Source organism: Seriola lalandi, unplaced genomic scaffold, assembly GCF_002814215.2.
Source record: "Seriola lalandi dorsalis isolate HSWRI2012SDOR001 ecotype SW California unplaced genomic scaffold, Sedor1 jcf7180002054969, whole genome shotgun sequence".
In the NCBI taxonomy this organism is placed as follows: Eukaryota; Metazoa; Chordata; class Actinopteri; order Carangiformes; family Carangidae; genus Seriola; species Seriola lalandi.
In genome coordinates, this window is record NW_019525520.1 from 951650 (window position 1) to 952178 (window position 529).

General features: G+C 35.0%; 1 protein-coding gene across 1 annotated transcript in view; it reads right to left on the reverse strand.

Annotated features, from left to right (window-relative positions):
• The window catches only part of LOC111646346 (uncharacterized), a 6843-nt gene that overhangs the window by 2474 nt on the left and 3840 nt on the right, over window positions 1-529 (reverse strand). The window lies entirely within an intron of this gene.

The following is a 529-nucleotide window of genomic DNA, read 5'->3' on the forward strand; positions in this document are numbered from 1 at the left end:
ATTAGTTGTTGAATCAGTTTTGCACCGTTAGACATTTGACTGTTAATTTTGACAAAAAGAGAAGAAAAGAACCTGCAGATAAATCGATCTTGTACTATATTTTAAATTAAATACCCAACTTTTGTATCTATTATAGTTTTATCTAAATATCCAGTAAGTGGTTCTCACCTGGTAGAGCGGCTCAGTCCTTACTGAAGTGGCCTGGGATCAAATCTAACTCAGGCCCTTCACTGCATCTCTTTCCTGTCTCTCTCTCTCACTGTCCCTGTCATAATTAAACCAAAAATAACTATAAAATATGTACATCAAGTACAAATATATGAGATTGTGGAGTGACAGGTCTGACATTATATTTTGCATCTTTAATTCAGAGAGAGAGAGACACTGTCACCAGTTGGACTCTCAGTTAATGAGTTGGTGAAACTCTGTTCTTCTTCTTGAAGCTGTTTTCATCACTTTCACATCATTTATGCTTTTGATGTCACAAGTTCTGAACAGTTAATAATTGAAATCCATTCATATTGAAGTG